This window comes from Engraulis encrasicolus, chromosome 24 (genome assembly GCF_034702125.1).
Source record: "Engraulis encrasicolus isolate BLACKSEA-1 chromosome 24, IST_EnEncr_1.0, whole genome shotgun sequence".
NCBI lineage: Eukaryota > Metazoa > Chordata > Actinopteri > Clupeiformes > Engraulidae > Engraulis > Engraulis encrasicolus.
The window spans coordinates 27,520,441-27,543,961 of NC_085880.1; the positions used below are offsets into that span (position 1 = coordinate 27,520,441).

A 23,521-nucleotide genomic window follows, 5' to 3' on the forward strand; every position below is an offset into this window, starting at 1 on the left:
CTCTCTCTCTTTCTCTCTCTCTCTCTCTCTCTCTCTCTCTCTCTCTCTCTCCTTCTCTCTTTCCATGTGCAGACTTTTTCCACGGTCCTGTAATGGCCCATAAACCAAAATGACTTATAGATATGGAGAAGACTTCAGTTTGCCAATGATTGTTTGAGACCTTGCTGATCACATGAAATTTAGATCTTTTCCACCCCACACCCACCACCACCACCACTCCCCTTTCTGCCATGGAGACCATAAATTAATTTCTTGTCAATTAAATTACGGCTACGGGGTTGCTATGGAAATCTATCATCGTGCCATTGACTAGGACTGCATTAGGAATTAGAACACCTAACCTTCACTGACAATTCATTCCGTCATTGCGTGGCCATGGGGATAGTTTTTGTGTATTCATTCATAGAAGGCTTTTGTGCAATAAAAATACACTTTATTGGTAAGTTGTACATTTCTATCCAACTGTGCCTGTATGCTAGGCACTGGTTCATGAAACTGCTCCACACCAGAGCTACAGTCCATCTACTTGGTTTGCACTTAAACTGGATATAGAATTTAGAATAGAATAACGTAGAACTCTGGGATTTTTGGATATACACTCACTGGCCACTTCATTAGGAACGCCTCTCTAATGCTGGGTTGGACCCCCTTTTGCCTTCAGAACTGCCTGAACTGCCTGCAACAATACTCGGGTAGGCTGTGGCATTCCAACAAAGATAAATTGGTACTAATTGGCCCAAATTGTGCTAAGAAAATATCCTTATGCCATTATATCCCCAGCCTGAAATGTTGATGTAAGGCAGGGTTGACCCATGTTTTCATGTTGTTGATGCCAAATTCTGACCATTCCACCTGAGTGTTGCAGTAGATATCAAGACTCATCAGACCAGGCAACATTTTTCCAATCTTCTAGTCTCGTTTATGGTGAGCCTGTCCAAATTGTTGCCTCATTTTCCTGTTCTTAGCTGACAGGAGTGGCACCAAATGTGGTTTTCTGCTGCTATAGCCCATTTGCCTCAAGATTTGATGTGCTGTGTAATCAGGGATTCTCTTATGCATACCTCGGTTGTAATGAGTAGTTATTTGACTTAAATGTTGCCTTTTTTATCTGCTCAAACCAGTCTGGCCATTTTCCTCTGACCTCTGCCATCAACAAGGTATTTTTGCCCACAGAATCGCTGCTCACTGCATTTTTTTTCTTTTTCGTACCATTCTTTGTAAACCCTAGAGATGGTTGTGTGTGAAAATCCCAGTAGATCAGTATTTTCTGAAATACTCAAATCAAGCCCTTTCGGCTTGACAGCCATGCCATGTTCAAAGTCATTTAAATAACCTTTCTTCCCCATTATGATGCTCGGTTTGAGCTGCATCAGATCATCTCGACCATGTCTACATGCACAAATGCATTGAGTTGCCACCATGTGATTGGGTGATCAGAAATTTGCCTCAATGTGCAGTTGTAATAGGTGTTCCTAATGTAGTGGCTGGTGAGTGTATATCCAAATATTAACACACAAACATGCATGTCAAGAGGTTTAGACTTGGTGTACTTTGTGTGTTTAGGGTGTGAGAGGGAAGGGGATTGATTAGTATCCTCACCTCCATAAACCACACGATAGCTTGTTTACTGCAAAGTCAATATGCAACCATAGCAAATACCACATACATTCCCAACAGAGGCTGAACTCTACTAGTATGGCAGGTGATCAAAGACCACAACATGCACACAATGTGTTACATTGTGCAATATTCATTCAGGGGCTTTGTCAAATCCTTATATTAACTTCCTCTGACATTAAAATCCCAAAGTTATGGACCTCAAAACATAAATGGTCTATTCAACATTTTAATCTTACACAGTTGACGGTAGTATCCATTTCATTTAGGCCTATATGTAAAACTGTTTTTGCAGAACGTAAAGACAAGATGGAACAAGCCAAGGCTTTTCAGACACCCACCCATGCCTTTGGCTGGTGATCAAAGCCTGTTCAAATAATATGACACACTTTTTAGTCTTTTAGTTTCATCACATCAAATCATCACATTTCCCACCAAGTCCGATAATTCATTGAGCCTCACGATTGCCATGCCAGGCCTTTTAGTCATTTCCGAGCTGCTTGTTCTAAAGACGGGTAGCACCATTGCAAGAAGCCATTGATATGGCTGTGAGTGTTGGCTGTGCCGGGTGAACCACTGATCATCCCCCTTGTGTTTCTGCATAGAGTAATAAATGTCCTCCAGAGGCTGATCCATCTCCGCCTGTTTATTTATTATCCCCTTCCCTCCTTCCTCGCTCGCTCGCTCGCTCGCTCTTCTCTCCTCCTCCTCCTCCTCCTCCTCCTCCTCCTCTGCCTCTTCCTCCCATCCTGTTCCCCACTCCTCTGCTCGGCTTGGATGTCCCTCGTCATTGCGCTCTTTTTTTTGCTGGCTAAGCACAAGTCTGCACACAACACATCACTCTTGCAAATCCGCCGCCCATAACCTTCAAGTCTCTCTCTCTCTCTCTCTCTCTCTCTCTCTCTCTCTCTCTCTCTCTCTCTCTCTCTCTCTCTCTCTCCACCCGTTTTTTGGAGCAGGGTAATGGTGGTGGCAGTTTCCATATTTCAGGTGTAATTGGGCCGGGGCTACACACAGCCAATTTGGTAGCTTTAGTCTGTAGTGGGAAGAGTTCCTCTGTGACATTGTTAGGTGCGAGGGATGTCTCTGTCTTCACTCTCTCTGTCTCTGGTTGGAAGTGTGTGTGTGTGTGTGTGTGTGTGTGTGTGTGTGTGTGTGTGTGTGTGTGTGTGTGTGTGTGTGTGTGTGTGTGTGTGTGTGTGTGTGTGTGTGTGTGTGTGTGTGTGTATGTGTGTGTGTGTGTGTGTGTGAGTTGTAATTGCGGTTGAATGTAAAGAGCACCTTGTGCAGGCGAGTGCACTGCACTGTAGTTGCCAGACGTTGCAATGCAAGCACTGAAATGGCTGGCAACAGTGGTGGGTGTTGTTTTTTTATTTCTTTTGCTGCCCCTGGTTAGATTCCCGCTATACTGTCACTGTGGGGATATGAGAATTAAAGCAGGATTTAGGGCTTGCAGTTATTTCTGCGAGGCCTTGCCCAACATCACCAGAGTGAGAACACACTCCAGAGAGTTGGGTGGGCGCAGGAGAACACACACAGTAGCACATAAGAGCCTATTGATTCTGCGGAATATATAAAGGATATATAGAAGTAGATATATGAACCTCGCCTGTAAAAGAAATAGTTCTCCCAGGAAGTCTGTTACCATTTTTAGAACTTAACCCCTTAGTGCAGAGCCTATGTTTTAACCTTACTGTTGCGAAAATTGTAATGGCTATGTCCTCATCTGTTTCTTAAGACTCTCAATAATGTCATAGCAATGTTTTAAAGTATTAGTAAGAGTTTTCAGCAAATTGTGAATAAGCCCGCCGGCGACCCCATCTGCACTAAGAGGCTACGGAATTGAGCGATGCATATAAGACTGTCTAGCCTACATGTACGCTATTACATGTCTACTATTACATGTCTGCTATTACATGTCTGCTATTACTTGTATGCTATTACATGGGTAACACTTTATAATAATGTTCCTTAGTAAAGACTCAGTAAATAATTAACTAATGATGAATAAAACATTAACACATGTTTTTATTATTAACTAAGTTTTATTAATGCTTTATTAAATATCTACAAATGACATATGCAAGATTTTACATACCTTATAACAGAGTATTTTATTCATTTACAAGCAACTTGTAAATGTTTGATAAATATAAAATATTAACATAGCATTTCCTAGTCATTTACAAGCATTTGTTTACATTTCCTAGTCATTTACAAACGTTTGTTAATGTTTTGTTCATCAATAGTTAATTATTTATTAAGTCTTTATAATGCTTTTTTGCATCCATTATTCTAAAGTGTTACCATTACATGTATGCTATTACATGTATGCTTTTACTGTAGGCATACTATTAAAATAGCAAGCAACGTCAAGACTGTTGTGTGAACATATAAATGCAGAAATATTTAGCCGACAGCACCATGCAGAAAATGGAAAATTCTGGCGAACACTCTGGGTTTATTGCAAGCAACGACAACTGAGAGGGAGAGCGTTTGAATTTAGCTTTACCAGTCTGCTGAAACAAGCAAGATCTATGAAGCCATTTTCTGTCCAGCCAGTCATGAAGGAGCGGGTGATGTAAACGTCACTCCGGCTCGCCTTTATACTCAATAAAGGTTGGAATTGAGCCTCCTTTCCCCCCTCTAGTCGATTGCCCCTCTAATGAGGAAAAGCTTTACCATAACTCTCCCAGATTCACTCCTGTTGATGCCGCAGCGGGAGGGCTTTGCAAAGTAATAATTCCAAGTGGATAAATGGCTAGCCGATAACAAGCTGAAATAACCTGTCTGGCTGCGAGCTGATGGAGACAAGAGCAATCGCACAATTAGCGATTAGCCTAGGTGCGCCTTGAAGTTGAGGAAGCACAAGCGGAGGAGACCTCTTTCAAATGTTTACCTCACCTAAACAAATGTCTTTGGTGTTGTTCCGAGCAGGCCCGCCATAAGTCATAGCTCTTTTAGCTTCCATAGCCGCCTCGGGCACATCCTTAACTGTCTCTTAGTGCTAACATGAAGCTCCTTAATGTAATTCGCACACGGGGGGAGAGCCCTGTAATAGATGATGTCCATAGAATGGAACAGAGAAGGGTAATCACAGTTTATCTTCTCCGTTTGGTAAAAGCTCTTTGCCCTGAGTGTGTTGTGGAGGCCATTTTGAGATCGGGTAGGCTGATACTAATGCGATGGATTCCGCAAATAGGCCCACTGATCATTTTAAGCACACAGTCCGTCACTGAAGTAATTTTCACCCATTTCCTTATGTGCCATGACTTTAGAAGTGTATTGAACAACAATCAAGAAAAGGCCATCAAGCGAGTCAAGCTCTTTTCAGCCGCTAAAAATATGAGATGATCGTCAAGTCAGGGAACTGCTTAAGATTGGACAAACATCTCGTTCTCACCATTTTGTTCTCATCATGTTGCCTGGACAGCATAGCAGCATATGTTAATTTGCAAGAAAATGCTCATTTTTGATCAGTGATATATGGTAATGCCACAAAAAAATGGGCTGGCAAAATTGCCCCGCATGACATAATGGGGACCATACCGAATGATCCTGCTTCTTCAAAGGCAGATCTCTCAAAGACATTTTCCCTGGCGCAAATTTAAAGTCATTACCAGCCGCAAGCTCTTTCATTACAATGAACTATATCATCCTGCCCGAGTGAGGCCGGCCGAGCGTTCAGCTGTGAGATACATCTTACTAGGGGAGAAAATATTGAATGCGGTAACACGGCTGGGTAAAGTATTACTTAATTTATACTGGTAATGCATAACATTGATTCTTGGAGAGAGAGAGCGAGAGAGAGAGCGGGAGAGAGAAAACAGGACAACATATTTAGAGCCGATACCATTAACTTCAATAATTTAGTTCCAGTTAGCATGGAAATAAATATACTTACTGAACTCAAGTGCAGTTTCATGACAAATGCAATAAGACAGCATGGCCTTAGATTAAAAGGATAAAATAAAATGCATGGTAATCAATAATTACAGCAGAATTTACTGCAGGGATTATAATGCTGAGGCTTTTAATTGAAAGTTTATCAATGAAGTATTTGATTACAAGCACAATATAAATGTGCATTTCATTTAGTTGTCTGTTTGAATCTTATAAGGTCTGCATAATGTAAAATAAAGAATGTGTATTCCACACCTCGATTCCCTACAACATGTAATATTCATTTAATTATTTCTCATGAAGAATAAGGAACTGTGGAGAGGGTTGGCATCTAGTCGGTGCTTAAACAAACAACATGAGTACCCATATGAACTGTTCAGAGCATACGGTAACTCAGTATTTGGAAGGCACGCCATTTACCATGTGCGCCTTGAAGTTGCTTCAGGCAGTAGAATTTCAACACAGGCGGTACACTTCTCATCTGAATGTGATGTGATGCTGGTTTTTGTACAACGTTTAATATTTTACATCAAAGACCTTGTGCCTTTTAAAAGCCAGAGGTGTTGCAGCTATTTTGAAAAAAAAAGCTTTCCCAGAGCCAGCTAGGTTTCACACCTTGCCAAAAAAGATTAATCCAGCGGCCTTGAAAAATGGAAAATCAAAAGGGGTATCAAAAAACCCAAAGAGATTACGGATAGGAGACCGATATCAAGTTCTGGGTTTGGATTTTATGATGTCATTTGCTGTTTTATGAGGTTAAGGCAATGAGAATGCAACACGGAGAGCCAACATCCAGGATAGTTAATCCCATGTGTGGAATAAACCTGCTTCATTGATTCTCCAATCTACTGCCACGCATCGACAAGGTGGGGGCGGGGGCGGGGGCGGGAGTGGAGGAGGCGACTTTTGAAAAGCGATAAGTACGTCTCTAAACATTTATTGCTGTCATTCAGCCACGGTGGCCCCTTGCTTTTTTTAATGCCCTCTCAGCATCATGTAACACTCCTACGTGTGAGTGAATGTACAAATGTGTTGGAAATCCCGCTGAGTAAGTTTACGCAGGCCATAAATCAGCCGCCAAGCCAGCTGGCTGTCCACCGCGGGGCAGGTGGAACTGTCATGTTGGCAGGGCAAGCCACGCCACGCAGCCCCCGGAAACTGGATCCCGAGGCAGGCATCAGGCATGTGCTGGGCTGGGGGTCTTTCAAGTGTCGCGTCAACCGCTGCTATTTTGGCTTGATACTTTAGATAAGAGATTAGTACAGTTAACCTTTACGGCCATGGTCAATAGCCCTCAATAAACAAATATATATAACGAAAGCTATAAACTAAAAATGGGAGCCCGTTTTTGGTTTTTAAGTGATGTCTGAAGTGTCGACGAGGTCAACCATTGACCTGGACGTGTGGACAGGCATTTGGGTTCTGCTGTGCTGACGCTTGAGCTTCGAGTATCTTTAGCATAGCTTTAGTGCTATACAGAACGAAAAACAAAGTTAAGGACCTATTTCTCCTCTGGTTGAAAAATGTAAGTCAGAAAAATGTCTCAAGTGAAATGCATACACAAAACCCGTATATATATAGTACATTTAGTTTGCACAGCATCATTCTTTGAAGAGAGCTGTCATCATGTCATTTGTCACGTTCCTTCAAATGCCTATCAAAATGAAATAATACCAACAGTAAAAAGTACTAGCGACACGCAGATGCCATAACGCACAACAAAGCATTGCTAAAATAGGCATGCCAATCTTGCATGCTTGAGGGTCGTCCAATGAAAGTACACAATTGCAGTCACTCAGCTAAATAAAAACCCGCAAACAACTTCAATAACACATACTTGTAACATCTTCAGACAAATCATGCCTCATGGGGCCCAGACAGGCAAACACCTAAAACGCACACATGGGCATTTCCTTCCAGAACCTTCTCGAACCCGAGTGTTCCTTCCCATGGTGTGCATAAAAGCAGGATAAAGTCAGATTAAGAGTTTCCACTGTAATACAAGCAGGGGATCAGATCGTATATGCAAGGCTGCCGCACTCTCTACGTCTCCATCCATCTATCCGTCCAAAAGTGGCCCTGACAGCCAGGCATCCACACCTCCGGGCTGGGCGGGCGGGAGGAGGCTAGTGGGCTGTGAGGCAGACAGGAATGCCAGGGACCAGGATTAGCAGCCGGTCCGCCTGCCTGCATGGCTGCATGGCACTGGGCTTGGAGCTCCACAGGGTGGGTGACAGCCCTGACGCTTAGATGTGTGTGTGTGTGCGTGCGTGTGTGTGTGCGTGTGCATGTGTGTCTGTGTGTGGTGTTTTCTTGTTTGTTTGTGTGATTGTGTGTGTGTGTGTGTGTGTGTGTGTGTGTGTGTGTGTGTGTGTGTGTGTGTGTGTGTGTGTGTGTGTGTGTGTGTGTGTGTGTGTGTGTGTGTGTGTGTGTTTGGTGTGTGTGTGTGTGTGTGTGTGTGTGTGTGTGTGTGTGTTGTGTCGGGTATGACAGGGTGGCGAGCGTCATCTGCATGTCTCCTAACGTGTTCATTGAGGAGCAGAGGACAAAAGAAAGAGATTGATTTGGCCGGCTCTTGTCAGCAGTCGTGTCCTGTGAAGATCATCACCGTAAATATCTGATGACAACTCATGTTGACAAGTCATGGCCACAGCAGGGCCCCTCTGTCAACTTCATTGTCTAATGTTTATTCTTTTTTTTTCAATCCCTTCTTGTTTTCAAAGGCAGCCCAACGCCCAAGATAGAAGAACATGCGAAAAAATAGCCTCAGAGCTGCAGCAATATGGTACTATGTCTTCAGCCTTTTCTTTTTTTTGGATGAGTTTGCTATGTTGCTACTGTTGTGCCAGAAATGTCATGTGTCATAGTTTTCCATTAGCTACGGAGATCAGAGACCTTGTTATCAAAGTAACTTGTTCATTTATTTTATGCAAAGAGCATAAATATGTCCACGTGGGTGTGAAATAGATACACTGTCGAAGCAACTTGAAGGAATCATGTGGCAGTCTCTTTTCTTGATTTATGGCATCCCTCTATTTAATTACCAAACCAGTGATAAACACTTTAAGTTTTTTAGCTTCATCTTAGGTTACCAAACAGAATTGATCATGAGTTCCTCTCTCAAATTTTTTTACACTCTTGTAATTGTTTTAAAAAGTTAGCCACAGCCACCGAATAGTTTGATAAACTGTGCACGATGAAAAAAAACTATAACTTAGCTACATTGGGAGAGTGCCTTAAGACACCTCAACTTTAAGAGTAGTTTGAATATTAACCTCTTGACCTTTCTTGGGTTTCAGAGGTCAGTCAAAGTGTCAGGAGGTGGGCCGTGTGCGTTGCCCTCCGGGGCAGTGCCATTCCGCAGAACAGTAAATTTTCCCCCTGAGGAGTAAAGCTCTTCTTTTTACAACCGGCTTTCATCGTTTCGCCTGACAGCGATGTCATCCTAGACTTCATGTGTTTCATCTCTTATATAATTGATACTCCCATAAAGATAGGGCGGCGTTAAAATAAAACTCAGTTGAGTGGCGTGACGTCTTATTTTAGGCTGTCTCTCCAGTCGTCTGATGTGTTTTTGGGTGGCAACATACCAGTCCCAGGACAGAGTGTGAAGTTTGAGGAGAAAGCCCTGGCCTTCATTCTGTTAGAGCGCCTGGCCATCATGGCCGCCGTGTTGTGGTGTGGTACGTGCCGTACCGAAGACAGTCAGAGGGGGCACTGTTTTCCCACCTACTCAGGCGTGGTGTGGTTCAGGGGTGGTGACAGAGGAAATCACAGTCATACGGATGTGCTATTGATAGCGCACAGAGCCCTTTATTCTGCTCTCTTTTGCTGGCACATTCCTCTGGGCAGGATTTATGAAAACTCGAATGTCACTACGAAAGAGCAACAGAATGCCAGCGCACTTTGGGCGCTATTATTAGTTTACTCTCTGCAGCGGTACTTCATAATAATAATGTCTTCTTTTCACTTCCACCGCATTGCACGGGCCTCTACTTGTATTGTATCATTTGTGAACGTTGGCAAAAATAGTCACAATGCCTTGTAAGACCAGGGTGCGATTTGTAGGGGGGGATGGGGGGGATTGTCCCCCCTTCTGGTTTTGATACCTTCATTTTCCAACAGGATTTGAATATTTGCGGTATGTAACTCCATTGATAATGCTTAAAATCTGAAACGTATGCCCCCTTCTAGTTCTTCAACAAATCACACCCTGTGTAAGACCATATGTTTCACACTATACTGACTAAGTGAAAACAGTAAGAAATTTTGTTTTTATAAAAATTAGCCAATCAAGGATGAATCATGTTGTGTATATCATTTGGTTTGCCACTGTCAGTGCTACTCTAAAAGCACCTCTCCTGTGTGTGTTCAGTGTGTCTCTGTGGCTGAGGCCTTTCGCATTGCCCTACTTAAAAGAGGCCATTTTCTCTTGAGTGTCAGATTGTCAGATCACATTTGTTATAGCCCTGCCACATTGTTGTGGACACATCAGTTCTATTTTGATCAGGAGTGACCTGCAGGGTTGAGCACACATCACCCAGAGAGAGAGCGAGAGAGAGAGAGAGAGAGAGAGAGAGAGAGAGAGAGAGAGAGGGAGAGAGAGAGAGAGAGAGAGAGAGAGAGAGAGAGAGAGAGAGAGAGAGAGAGAGAGACACACACACAGAGAGACAGAGAGAGAGAGAGAGAGAGAGAGAGAGAGAGAGAGAGAGAGAGAGAGAGAGAGAGAGAGAGAGACAGAGAGAGAGAGAGAGAGAGAGAGACAGAGAGAGAGAGACAGAGAGAGAGACAGAGAGAGAGGTGAAAGACAAGGCGCAGTGTGAAGGCGAGATTGCTGCTGCCGCTGCAAGGGGCTCCTGTGTGAGTGTGTGTTTTCAGGCACAATTCACACTTGCGCTCAAGTGATTGCATTTACAATTCAACGTGATGCACAGACGCGTCACCATTGGACAGCCGTCGTGGCCAGCGGTGGAGAAGTGTGACTCGCCGCCCCAGCTCATAATTCCTTGTGTGCTTAAAAGGGGCCTTTACGCGAGGCGAGGTCTGCGAGTTAAGTATTTACCCTTGCATGAGGATGGATAGTCTGCCTGATACTACAGATCCCCTGTGGCTTTGTACTGGAGGAGGCACCGAATGTTTGAGCATTTCATACGCTTGAAGTACATAACATCACGATGGAGAAAAAAAAAACAAGGCTAAAGCTTTATGTGGAGAGAGAGAGAGAGAGAGAGAGAGAGAGAGAGAGAGAGAGAGAGAGAGAGAGAGAGAGAGAGAGAGAGAGAGAGAGAGAGAGAGAGAGAGAAAGGATTGGGATGTTGTTGTCAGATGTATGGAGATAATTGAAAACAAAAATACATTATGGCTCAAAAAAACCACAGCGATTATCCTGGTTTGAGATCAGATCTTGTGGCGTATGAGGAGAGCAGTCATAAAGACAGGACCAGGGGTCCCCACTGATCTCAGAACATCTGCTCAGCCATTTACACTGCTAATAGATCAGGGAGGAATGGGGGCTGCTGTGTTGGGGTAGGTTGGGAAGGGAGATGGTGGTGGTGGTGGTGGTGGGGGGTGCAGGTGTTTTTGGCCCGAGCCAAAAAAACATCAAAACTAGAACGGACTGGCGTCCAAGTCCACGACCGGCACACATGTGATGTGATTGAGCTTGCATGACTCACATCAACTCTCGCAGTTAATAAAACAAGCATAAAGTTTGCTCAAGGTACAGGTGGGGGTATTTCGAGGGAGGCGTGCTCGAGAGAAACAAAAAACGCCAAGCCTGTTTGGGAATACAGTAATTGAATGCAGATGGAGGGAGGTAAATGAAAAGAATTTAGTAAATATCTCGGCGGAATACCTAATGGGGAATGGGACAGAAAGGGAAATTAAAAATTATTTGAAGCAGATGGACTGCTCTTTGAGTTTTTTTTTCTCTTTTTTTTTTTTTGTCGGACTAAATTTATTGGGGCCCGTGAAAGAAATGTGTCTGTATATTTTGCATTGCCATGAAATTAATAGCCTGCTGAGTTGTGCTGGTGTTACTTTATGACTGCCGTGCCATTAGTCATCATTTAGCCGGTATTTGTTATCGATTCATGATTTAGCTTGATTTATTGGTGCCTGTCAGCTTTGATTTCCAACGCCACTAGTTTCGATTCAGCGCTGGCCCCATTCCGCTCCCCACGCCAGCTTTTTTTTCTCCCTAGAAAATGTTTAACTGCAAAGTTTTCATGTTTGGGAAAACACAGTCATTTTCACATCATTACACTGCCTGCTTTTGGCCTCTGCCTGGTTGGATCGCTTTATACATCAATACCTTTCTCTGCCATCTGCTCCGAGTTCAGTTGATCTAAATGGAATTGGTGTATAGCTCAGGAGAGTTCAATTAGTCAGTTCTCAACAAATGCAGGATGTGTCTCTAAGTATAACACTAATATGATTAAAAAAATATATGTACGGCTCAAACTAAATCGTAGAATGTAGGCGATAAGGCGCTCGGTGAAGACGTACTGTTGCTGTTGGAATGGTTTGAAAGCTGGAAATTATGTCTGGATTGCCATTGCTTATCCATGGTTTTGTTTTCGTCAATGTTAAATACCATCTACTATTTCTTTGATATGCAATTCCCGCATAGGTCAGTCACTCTTCAACAACAAGACTTTTGTCTGTTAGTCCCAAACGGTAGATGCCATGACAGTAGCCTCTTACACTGCAGATGGGGTCGCCGGCGGGCCTATTCACTATTTGCTGAAAATACTCAACTACATCATAACAACATTGCTATGACAGTGCTGAGAGCCTTAAGTAACAGATTATTAAGACATAGACATTACAATTTTGATGACAGTAAGGTTAAAACATAGGTGCTGCGCTAAGGGATTAAGTAACAGATTAAGACGTGATTGTTAAAAAATTCAGGACAATACGGTTATAACATAGGCTCTGCGCAAAAGGGTTAAATTACGTATAAATGGCTGTATCTTTTAATAACAAGTGCCGATGTATTATATTTTTTATTATAATTTTCAAGTCCACCGGCAAAGAAACTCCATTATTATACACCCCACTAATGGTGCTGAAGGCAAGGCACAATGGAATAACTGGCACTGAGTAATGTGACTGACACAAATGCCCATCGACAAATTATCTCAAGGGCATTCATTCAAAGGCACATAATGGAGGATGTGCCTTGGAGGTGACTATGACAGTGATGATATAGTCACAGTGGCACAGGGAGAATATCTAGGGCCACATGGGCCACACCTAAAGCTTTCCAATGCTGGGAGTTTGGTATGTGGTATTCTACCAACTGCACCAGTTGTTAAGGCCCTCAGTAATATTATAGCAATGCTGTAATGATGTGGTTGAGTCTTTCTAGCAAAGTGTGAACAGGCCCATCTGCACAAAGGGGATACGATCTCTGTAGTCCACAGTTGTATGTGGGATGGTCATCAACACTCTAACATGCAATCTCTACACTGCAACAGTCTTACTTCAGCTGCCCTTAGAGGGTACTCATATCTGGACCATATGAAAAATGTTCTGTTAAGTTCACTTGCTTTCAATCTTCGGAGTGAAAATGCTCATGTGCATACACTATATGGGTGGAGATAACTGTACCAGTTCCCTCTTGATGTAAATAGGAGCGCTGGGCACGGCGTCGCCACCGCTCTTGATATTAATCAGTGAAATGGGGAACAACTGGGGAAAATGGGCACAATGATTATCCCAGAGGGAAAATGGGCTGAGTGCAAAAAGCCTGAACACGATTGTCTGAATGCTTCCTGTTTCAAAAAGAGTTGTACAGTAGGAGTCGGGAGCCCAGAAAACATACTACACTGAGCTCTCCTTTTCTTCCTGCCACTTGGTCGGCCAGCTGGGATTTGGAGGGAAAAAAACAAGATCTCTTGCCTGAAAGATATTCCCCTCTGTTTTTTCAAAGAAGAAACAGACTCCCTCTTCTGTCTCTGCTCTGAAAATCGAGCTCGCTCTAATGTTTGGCCTCAAAGCTGGAATGGAAGAGGGTTTTGTGTGAATTGCGCGAACAAAAACAATTCGCACCTAGAGGAATAACACGAGCGCTGCTTGTGCTTGTGGGTTATATCCTGTTGTTCTAGCAAATCGCACAATCTCTCTTGGCACTGCTCGCTCGCTTCACAAAGCATTAGCTCATCTATAGCCCTATACAATGTACATTGTGAGCAACAGCTTTTTTTGTTTATCAGAGCCAGCACAATGAGAGCATTATTGAGGAATATAAAAGGGCTGTGGAAAAATTATGAAAATATTGTATTGGTAGGATGGGCCCTGAAAAAGAATCAATGCCTCTCAAAAGGATACAACGTGGAGTAAAGGACACATTGTATTGTTTGCTTGCAAATCAACGAATGTTACAAGGAAGCTCCTCATATGATGCGCCAGAAGGCAAACAATGAGGTAAAACAATGTGCTTTCCTCAGAAGAAATGGTGTACCATCCCATTTTGATGAAGCTGTCCGCACAAATTGTATATTAATGTGGTTGAGCAATGTCCAACATAGCTAACATAGTATGTCAGTGACAGACAAATAAAAGGGACTCCTTTTTGTACAGATGCCTAGAAGAAAAGCACTACAACAGTCTGACATTTAGTTAAGTATTTTCCATTGTCTGTGCAATGATTGCCATTACAGCAAACGGAGATGAATTATTTGAGAATGTGGGTTTTTTTTTTGCTTGTCACAGTTGCATTTATAGCACTTGTTTGAATGCGTATCGTTTGTATCTGAAACTGGCATGCACTCTAAAAAAGTGCTTGATGCACAAAGAAAAGAAACAAATAAAAAAAAGCCCTCCCATGACATCTCAAAAGACTTTTTGTGTCTATTTGAAGCCATGCGTGGCACAATAGGCCGACACTTTGTAAGAGAAAGCAACAACTGCTTCACTAGTAATAGGTGAGATGTTTTTGCCCTGCTTTAGAGCCAGAGAGTGCCAGTTAATAGGCTTTGGATTGTTGTTGCTTTTTTGGATTTTAATCAAGTTCATGGATGACAATCATTCAATGATAGGGGAACCTTGGAAACATTTTATGGGTCCTTGGCACTGTTGGCCAGACATGGCCAGAGGTACGGTAGATGACCTCCCATTGGTGGGCTGGGCTGGGCTTCATTCTGCTATTACTGAGGAGAAAGCTCAAGGGGGACATGCTTCTTTCCCACAAGGTATGAAATACACAAGATAAAAAATATTCAGACGAGTGGGGAGGCAAATGCCGACCTGTGCAAATGCCAGCAGGGTGTTTACTGTTAGCTTGCCTTTGAAGCCATGCAGGGTGGATCTCTCCCAGTTCAGCTGAGGTTATCTAGTATGAATAGTGTCTGCTGAAAATAAGCCCTGTGATTCCCTGCAGTTGTTCATACTGTATACTGTACATACAGTACTTGATAGTATAGTAGTAAGGCATTGCATAGCATAGTGATATAGCCTACATAAAATCCTGTTTTGAATGACGCGGCTTTATACATTTGTTGTTACCAGTATGGTAATGACCAAGTCGCGGTGCATTACTAAAGGGCCTGTGTTGTGTCATAGTATTGTAGTACTGTGGTAGGTACATTTCAATGACTATTACAGCGTGCCACTGGAGGTACGGCGCGCATTAAGGGGCTACGAAAACAAAACAAGTAATCCAAGTGGGAAAGATTAGAAAAATATTTTTCAAAAAGTTTGTAGGCCTAACTGGATAAAAGAGGATCGCTGCACCCCTGTCTTTAGTGCCCTTATGAATAATGAGATAAAGCTCTGATGTATCCAAAATGTTAATCAAAAAAGAGATTGCTCATGTTGTGATTGGAAAAAAACTTCACATCATGAACAAAATGTGACAAATCAGGCAGATTCATTCATTGTTCTGGCTGCTGAGCATGCCGAAGCAAAAAGAATCGCAAGAACAACATGCGGTTTTATTTTATTTTTTAGGATTACTTTACTTTTTGGGGGGAAATGTAACCTCGACCGTGACTTGAGCCAATACTGGTTGTCTTTAAGGCAGCTGTGGGGCTGAGCCAAATGGGTTGTGGAGTATAAGGAAGCACCATGTCAGGAGGGTTTTGTAAAATCCCTCTCGGAATTTAGTGGGCTACCCTACCCAGCCCGTCCAAAATGGGGAGAGCTGAACACCCCCTCCCACCTCTCACCCCAACCCCCCAATCCAACCCCCATCGAGTAAAGAAGCTCACTGCAATTGAATTGACATGTCAGCAGGAGACCTGTATTTTTTCACTAAGTTCTGCATGCCAGCATACTTAACCTTACCCATTTTAACATTAGCTTCCACTGTTGGCACTCTTAAGAAAGTAAGTCCTGGAAGCACTTTTCTCCCCTGCACCTCCACCCCACTCCCCCTGCACTTTACCTCCAGTCCTCCTGTCCTCTCTGCACCCTCCCGCCACCTCTTTCCCCCAAAATACTGTTTTTCATCTCAGCTCTTTTGCCTACTTGGCAGTTATGGTCGTCACATGACCACGGCTGCTTTTTGTTTTACATTGAAATCCACCCCTGGTCTGCCTGGGTTTCATTTCCAGTTAAGTGCAAGACATGCTGGTGGTTATGAGAAGAGAAGGAGGGAGAAAGAGAGTGGGAGAATGGGAGAAAGGAAAGAAGACAGTGTGTGTGTGAGTGTGAGTGTGTGTGTGTGTGTGTGTGTGTGTGTGTGTGTGTGTGTGTGTGTGTGTGTGTGTGTGTGTGCGTGTGTGTGTGTGCGTGTGTGTGTGTGTGTGTGTGTGTGTGTGTGTGTGTGTGTGTGTGTGTGTGTGTGTGTGTGTGTGTGTGTGTGTGTGTGTGTGTGTGTGTTTGAGTGCGTGCGCGCGTGCGTGCGTGCGTGCGTGCATGCGTGCGAATGTGTGCATGCCTGTGTCTGTGTGTGCGTGCGTGTGTGGGAGATTTGGAAGACACAAAAGACATAAAAAGCAGACATAGGGAATGAGTGCAACTACGTCTGGACTCGGGGGGGCTACTGTAGCAAAAGGAGAAGGGGTTAAGAAAGAGAAAGCGAGAGTGTAACACATGCAAAGGAAACAAAAGGTGAAAAGAAAAAAAAGAAAGAACAAAAGAAACAGAGGGAATGAGTAGTACAACTAATAACATGTGAACACGTGAACTATGGGGGGGTGCATGGGGGTCCTTAATGATGTAGCTAGCCAGGATGGTATCTGTCATCCAGCTTATTGCACGTTGATGACTCAGGACACGTTCAGCTGTAAGCAGCCCGTGATTTATGGACACCAAGTGAACTCCTGCAGGCAAGAAAGCAACTCGGAGATCAGAGCAGAGCAGAGCAGGCAACAGGGCCCTTTTTTTGGCTCGAGTGAGACTGTGTGAGTACAGCCCGCCCGCCCGCCTGCATGTTTTTTTTTCTTTCTCTCTCTTTCCTTTTTTTCCATTCATGCCAAACTGCTTTGCACGGCAATTAGCTCTGTCCTCATTTAGTCTCCCCAGTCCCAGAGGGTAATGAAAGTCATATATCATCTTCAAGGCTGCTAATTATCCTCCAGCTCCAGCTCCGTGTGCAGGTAGGGTTGCTTTGTAACAGTGAGAAGGGAAGGGAAGGGGGACGCCTGTACCGTACGTCGCCCTGATATTTAGTGCTCGTCCAATGAGCAGCGTAAAAAAGGGGGGAAAAAACTCTGTTGAAAGGTTGCCCACACCCCAACCAACCAACCACCCACTCCTTTCCCTTCCCTTCACCTCACATCCCTACAGTGACACACCTTTTTTTTTTTGCAAATGTGTTCATCAAAAGGGAAATGTCTTCATTCCACACAAGTCATTTTTCATGGGCCGAATCCAACTGGTGAACAGAAACCTCACCAGCGGCACTAGCAGTGGCAGCAGCAGCAGCGGCAAACACTCAAGTGCAGAGCGAACCTGAGAAGGAGAGACACACTTAGCGTTAGCCTAGTCCCTATTGATTTACATTGTGGCTAGCTGGATGCCTCGGAGCCACAAGGGGATGAGAGGGAAAAATACCCTTAGCCAAGGGGAAAGTATTCTACATGGCTGTACACAAAGACACTGATGTTATCAGCTCAAAATGAATGGATACACAGTACTGCACTTGTGTACTTCATTTGGTAGGCTACGTGTTTACTTATTAAATATACTTATGTTCCACAGACACACAAGACACTTATATGGCTGCGTTCATCATAAACCATTTTTATTTGGTGTAGTCATTCCAATATTCAGATATTAGCAACAGCATATTGGCATTTAGTTCAGTCATGTGGGAGTAGCCTATGATACAATTTTAAAGTCTTTCATGTTGCTTTTTTTGCCAAATTCTCTCTCTCTCTCTCTCTCTCTCTCTCTCTCTCTCTCTCTCTCTCTCTCTCTCTCTCTCTCTCTCTCTCTCTCTCTCTCTCTCTCTCTCTCTCTCTCTCTCTCTCTCTCTCTCTCTCTCTCTCTCTCTCTCTCTCTCATTTTGAGCCACTGGCACACAAAAAAAGTGAAGAGTGTCTCACACAGAAATAAATCTATGTGATCTCCAAAATGCCTGAAGGCCTTCATTAATACCCATATTGAGGAAATCCAAAATTCATGGAGGCTACAGCTCTGATTCCTAAGCCAAGGCCATGCATCCACCACATACTTTATTATTATTTTTATTTTATTTATTTATTTATTTTTATTTTTTAATTTTTTAATGGCTTTATAGTTGTATCCTTCTTCTTCTTCGCTTCTTATAGCTGCAAGACAAACAAAATCTCATCTGCTTAGCGAGTGAAGAAAATGTGCTTGACATTACTTGAAAATAAAACATGTGAGGGTTAGAGGGTGTAAATGTAAACCTTATGCAGACCAGACTTTTAATTATTGTCAGGCCAATAGTGGTGGCAGTGAAACCGGTCTGTGCTGGACCAGAAGTGGACGAAAAGAGACGTGCTCCAGCCAAGTCACCCACCGAGCTGTCACCTTCCTTGGGCGGCTGCTTTTGTCCCCACTGCCCCCCCCCAGCCTGGCACAAGTTTGAAAGAAAAAAAAAGAAAGAAGAGCAGAACCTCATCTGGTACCCGGCATGGCTGCTGCTGAGGCCACACAGTAAATGTTGTGGTGTTAATTCAACACTTAGAGAGTTCATTTGAGTCCAAATGATGTCAAATCAACTCTCTAAGTGTTAAATGAGCACTGCAGAATTTACTGTGCAGGAGCAAAGGATCACACCAGGGAAAAGAATGACAGGGAGAGATACATAGAAAGAGGACAGGAGGTGTAGGTGTGAGGGAAGGGTAGGTAGGAGAAGATTGGAAGAGAGCGAGCGAGAGAGAGAGAAAGAGAGAGAGAGAGAGAGAGAGAGAGAGAGAGAGAGAGAGAGAGAGAGAGAGAGAGAGAGAGAACGACAGAGAGGTTTCAGGTGAGTATGGAGGGAGAAGGTTGGAGAAAAAGAGAGACACAGGAGGAGAGACGATTAGAAAGAGAGAGAGGGGTTTCATTTGGGGGCCGAGTATGAGGGAGAGAGAAGAGACTAATTGTCAAGGTTATGCCATGGGAGATGATTGATGCGGGGCTAGGCCTTTCTGTCAGGGCTGTCTTGGAGGCTGGAATGTTTAATGTTCTCATTATTGGTTGCGCTGTTGTGTATATTTCTCTGTCAGCACCCTTGGACCCGTCTGAACTGCCAAAGCACTTCAAAGGCCTGCAGGTCATTCATCTTCCTCCTGACGCTCCGAATGTTCAGTCTCAGCTGAGTGCCAGTGATTTGTTATGACTCGAGAGCCAGCTGACAGATAGGTCTTCTGTTGGAGGGAGAGGCAGAGGGAGAGAGAGAGAGAGAGAGAGAGAGAGAGAGAGAGAGAGAGAGAGAGAGAGAGAGAGAGAGATTGAGAAAGAGAAAGAGAAGAGGGGGTTTGTGGGGGGTGGTGTTGTGGAGAGAGAGAGAAAGAGAGAGAGGGAGGAGGGGAAGGAGTTGTGGGGGGTGGTGTTGTGGAGTAGCAAAAAGGATTCCTTTTTGTCACACTGTGAAAACATCAATGTTCCTGTAATGGGCTACAACTGTCAGAGGAGGCCAGCACCACCTGACAGACAGTTGTGTGGTCTCACTAATTTGCAGCCCCGGTGACTCGCTGTGCTCGCTCGCCTTCTTCTCCAAGTCTAGAATTTGGTTATGGTGTCACATACAAACAGGTCACCATCTGTTGTTGGGTTGCTGGAGGGGGCCAACGAGGAGACAAGTGGAGAGGAGACAAGAGGAGAGCGAAAAATAGCTACGCGCGACGACGCTAATTGAAGGCACATCATCAACAACACACATATCTCATCTTTGAGAAGTGGCGAACGAAGAAGGAAAAAAACATTAGAGAGGGATTGATGGAACACGCTCTTTGGCTGGGGCTGAGACAGGGGAATAAGAAGGGGGCAGAGAGAGAGAGAGAAAGAGAGAGAGAGAAAGAGAGAAAGAGAGAGAAGAGAGAGAAAGAGAGAGAGAGAGAGTTGGGAAGGGGAAAAATCAGATCTTTGTTTCCTTTCCCAGGCCATGACATGATTAATCGCTTTCTTCTGATCTAATTTTGGAACATGAAAAACAGCACATTTGTCTTGAAGAAAAATGATGTGCCGTACTGCGCAGATGGAAATTTCAAGCCCTGAAAAAGATTAAAGTGAAATTCCACTCCTTAGACCTAATCATGAGTTGTAGATTATTCTGTCGTTTTAACCAGATGGTAGATTTGATGCAGCAACCGCCTCTCTTATATTAATGAATACTAGACTGTTATATTTGACTTAGGGAAGTAAAATGTCTATCACCCCTAATGGACTGCCTAGGCAGCAAAACACAAGGCATGCAGAAACATGTTAAAAAAGGGGCTACCTGTGTCTTTCACATGCTTTATACCCATGTTAGAACCTTGTGGTTTGCTCCTATTTCTCACTATTGTCACCGGGTTTGCCAAATATTTTCACACTGGCGGGCGGAAAGAACCAACTTGTGTCTCTGCGGCTAATTTCCTCTTATAGGTCACCGCTATAACTCAGCAACTAAAAGCGTCACCGTGGGCAAGCCGGCGATGGAGAACTCAATGCTAACTTGATTAAGTCCACAGTCAACAGGACCTGCGTACATGGCAGTATGTTAACCAACCTAATTATATGGAGAGGGTGGGGGTGATAAAATGAGCCTGTGGAGGGAGGCTGTGACTTCTCTACCCTTCCAATCATATGACCCCCAAGGCAGTACCCCCTCCCCCCATCCCATACCCATCCCACCCCATCATTCCACACCCCTACACACCATGGAAGAGCTCCTTTCTTGTCCTCAACACACCCCTTCATTCTCTCTCTTTCTCTCTCTTTCTCTCTCTCTCTCTCTCTCTCTCTCTCTCTCTCTCTCTCTCTCTCTCTCATCATCTCTCTCGTCCACTTGGCACCAGAAAAACACAGAGGAATTCCAGCATATTTCTTTTCTTAGCTCAAATTAGGTTACCAGATTAAACGCCTATGACGAAACTCGCTCCACCCGTATCATAACCGAAATAGCTCACTGGGAATTCTGTGGAATCTGTGTTATGTGTGTTAATATGGTGTGATGTGTCCCGGGATGTCCCATGTTCTGAGAGCCATGTAAGGTTACCTTGTGGTGGCTAGTAGCTGTGCAGCTGTTAGAGAACCTTACTCCAAAAAAAAAAAACCTTCTGCAGGCTCAAAACATTTCTCCTTTTTGATTTATTTCCTCCACTAATGTTTCTGTCAGTTATGAGTTTTAATGAGTCTGTGTTAGCAACTGGGGAAAAACTTTTAAGTTAGTAATTTCACTCATGCGCAAGCTGGTTTTCTTTTTTTCCCTTTTCTTTCAGAACGGAACAAAATGGATGGTTTGGACACTGGAGGCCTCATGAGGATCTCATGAAGGGAAACCATGATGATTTAGACACCAATCAAAAGAAGAGGCGGAGTCACCATGAGCGGTGCGATATCAGGCATGTTTTAAACATTACGAAGAAGTTGGAACTGTTTTTTGGGCGGCCCCTGTCAAAGGAGTCATATTTTTTGAGGATGTGAAGTTTTGCAGTCTGTCATTTTCTGCTCCATCAGTTTGAGTTAGAAAAATGACTCCTTTCATAAACTCAAGACGACAGGCCTTCGGATAGCCATGATTCATCTTGCCCTCTCCACATGAAGAATGAGACATTGCCATGCTTGTCTAACTATTTTGATGTTGCTTGGCTTCAGGTAAATTTAGGAAAAAGGTTGCCTGCTATGAGGGACGCTTTATTAAGCGGGAGTAAAATAAGAGATCCTGGAACACCTTGGTAATTGTAGTCTTTCAGCTGACCGCGCTGATGCATAAATGGCAAGAGAAATGTGAAAACTTTTCACACACACACACACAAAAACACTCACGGAAAAGGGAAGAATCTGGAAAGCATTTTTTTTTTGCCAACTCACAAGTCTATTCAATAATCTGTCACGTTTAAATGTGAAAGCATAACCTCTAAAAAGTTGTATTCTTCCATAAAGCAAGGCACACAAGACAGAGTGAGAGAAGGACTGCACTGCCAATATGTCACACGGTAAAAAGCTTTAAATTAGAGCCTGTATACGCCTGTTGGAGGCTACATTCATCATACTCAGTGCTGGTCTGGTTCTTACAATTTTGGCAGTAAGAGCTTCCACATGCCAAGATTGCACTAGAGAGAGAGAGAGAGAGAAAGAGAGAGAGAGAGAGAGAGAGAGAGAGAGGGGAGAAGGGAAAAGGGGGAAGAAAAAATCACAGGTTATCAGCAGAAGTTTACATGTCTTTAATCAGTCTGCAGTTAATTAGCGGCTTCCACACAATGCAGCCACAAGTCATTAATCATAGGAGCTGCGAGGCGAGCAGTCAGCCCAGCTCCATCCAAGCAACAAAAGTTTTGTTTTCCATGAAGGGGCCTGAGAGTGGAGTGGAGTGGCCTGGACTGGCTGGCGTTGCTTTCGCTCGCTCCCTCACTTTGCTTCAGTGTCGGAACAATTGCACACAGGGTCCCAGGGCAAGGCACTTATAGGGCCCCCTATACAGCTTGCCAAGCTCACAATAGGGCCCACACCACCAATACGGGAGGGCCCTGGGCCCAGGGGCAAGTGCCCTGCTCGCCCTCCCTATTGCTCCGCCCCTGCTTTGCTTGCTCCCTCCCGCCGCCATTAGTCTGGGAATGAAAGGCTGTGTTGCGGCAGGAGGCCTGACAGACAAGGCCCCACTGTTCAGCTCCCTGTTGGGCCCGGTTTGCCTGCCTGCCTGCCTGCCTGCCTCCCTGCCTGCCTGCCTGCCTGCCTGCCTGCCTGCCTGCCTGCCTGCCTGCCTGCCTGCCTGCCTGCCTGCCTGCCTGCCTGCCTGCCTGCCTGCCTGCCTGCCTGCCTGCCTGCCTGCCTGCCTGGGCTCCCCCCTCTGCACAAAAGATGACTTCACCCCTTAAACAAAGCTTACACACACAAGCACATGCGTGTGCACAATCATACTACACACACAGACACGCATATCCATACCATAACCACACTCTCACACGCATGCACACAGATTGACACGCACGGACTGAAGTAGGCAAACAGACAGATAGGCAGGTCAACTGATCGACATAAGCAGACTTATCAGTGTGTCACCTCATGGTCCTTCCAAGACAACCCCTCCCGCCCCAACCACCACCACCCCAATTAAACACACGCACACGCAGGCACGGACGCACGCACGCACACACACACACACACACACACACACACACACACACACACACACACACACACACACACACACACACACACACACACACACACACACACACACACACACACACACACACACACACACACACACACACAGTAAATTTTATCTGCAATATAGCTTCACCGTTCAAAAAGCAATCTATCTAAGAGGAACGCTGCTGTATGTTCAGAGCTAAACATTAATGTGGCAAAATACTTTTCCTGTGGAATACATCTTCCGTGTTAAAGCCCTTGATAGTGTCTGTAGGTCTAAAATGACGGGAACTGCAGTCAC

At 44.2% G+C, this 23,521-nt stretch overlaps 1 long non-coding RNA gene across 2 annotated transcripts in view; it reads left to right on the plus strand.

Annotated features, from left to right (window-relative positions):
• Positions 1 to 23,201, plus strand: part of LOC134440816 (uncharacterized) — a 68,187-nt gene extending 44,986 nt beyond the window's left edge. The window contains exons 4-5 of one of the 2 annotated variants that reach the window (XR_010033033.1): positions 8,244 to 8,305; positions 21,348 to 23,201. This is a non-coding gene — a long non-coding RNA (uncharacterized LOC134440816). The remainder of the gene's footprint in view (positions 1 to 8,243; positions 8,306 to 21,347) is intronic. The other variant, XR_010033032.1, reaches the window with a different exon arrangement.
• Positions 23,202 to 23,521: the final 320 nt, after the last annotated feature.